The following is a 1,573-nucleotide window of genomic DNA, read 5'->3' as shown; positions in this document are numbered from 1 at the left end:
GACGCGGAAGCACCAATTTTAAAGAGGACCTCCGTTCAACAAACAATACAAACATCAGAAAAACAAAAAGAACTACAAATAGGCAGCATTCTAAATGATACATTTGAAGCACTAGGAAAAATTGAATTTTACACAAGTGAAGAAGTAAATGGCGGTCCAGCTATAAGTAGGTACAATCAAGAAAGGTTAAGAAAATCAACTACTGTTATTTACAAGAACTTGACTCTTATCATCCTAAAAATGGGACAACTAGAGCAAGAAAAAATGTCCATTGCACACGAATTAGAATTGGCAACCTTGAAGATAAAAAATGACTCAAATACACACCCCCTATTGAAAGCTAGTAATCAAGAATCCATTGTGCCAAAAGAAAAAACATACGCAGCTGTAGTACAAGAGATTAATCCTTCAAAAACAAACATGGACAACACCTAAAGTTTCAAAGAAATTAGAAACACTCGTTAAAATCAATGATGTCTCAGACCCAAGAGAAGCAATGTGTCAACTTAAAAAAGAAATTGAAAGATCTGGGATAGAAGGAGGATTCAAAAATATCAAGCATTTGAAAGATGGGGCAATAGTTTTTGAAAGCCGGAACGAAGCGCAACAAAAGATATTAAAAAACACACTGGAAAAGAAGGATAACATAAAAATTAAAGAAAGTGGGATAATAAACCCAATGTTTATGATAACTGGCATTCTAAAGGGCTACTCAGAAACCGAATTTATTGAAGAATTGATCAGAATGAACGACACCATCGAAACCGATCTGAATATTTCAAACCTAAAGATGGAAATCAAAGTAATAGCTAAAAAACAGTGTCGTAATCTCACCAAAGAAAATTGGATTCTACAAGCTCAACCAGCAATAGCTAAGTGGTTTTTAAAAGCCGAAACCGTCAATTTTGATATGATGAAAGTGTACGTCCAAGAACATGTTAACCTAGCCTTATGTTTCAAATGTTGCGGTTTTGGACATGTTGGAAAATACTGCAAGGAAAGGCTGTGTTGCCATAAATGCGGAGAATACGGGCATCCAGGCAGTGATTGCCAGTCAATACGATTAAAATGCATTAACTGTATTAAAATGAAATACAAAGCAGAAGAAAGCCAACATTCAGCACGTGACATTAACTGCCCAGTGTACCAAAGGAGGCTGAAAAACTACCGGAGTCAGATAAATTATTCAGAATATTTCCCTCATGTGTTAAATGTCCCATATGAGCAGTGCATTTTCACCAAAATGACAGCGATAATTGCATTCTAAAGTGATAATTGCATTTCGATAATTGCACTGTACGTATCTATAACGACTGCATTGTTGTAGAGCCTATTGCTAGTACACTAATTGTTGTCCTTGCGCAGTTTTTTGACTTTTTATAACCAAACAATGTCAAACCCGATGTCAATAAAAATTAATGAACGGTTTGGAACTTGCTCATTGAGCTCCATTGAGCAATCTACAGTTGCAGCAAAACCAAAAAATTTTCTTTATTCGGGAAATATTCCCCAAAATTACATTCGTGCCTTAAAAATGACCTGATAATTCTGCGTTCAAACCTGTTATCTTTGC

This window comes from Ips typographus, unplaced genomic scaffold, assembly GCF_016097725.1.
Source record: "Ips typographus isolate SLU unplaced genomic scaffold, UJ_Ityp_2.0 IpsContig58, whole genome shotgun sequence".
Taxonomy (NCBI): domain Eukaryota; kingdom Metazoa; phylum Arthropoda; class Insecta; order Coleoptera; family Curculionidae; genus Ips; species Ips typographus.
Note: the sequence above shows the minus strand (reverse complement) of the source record.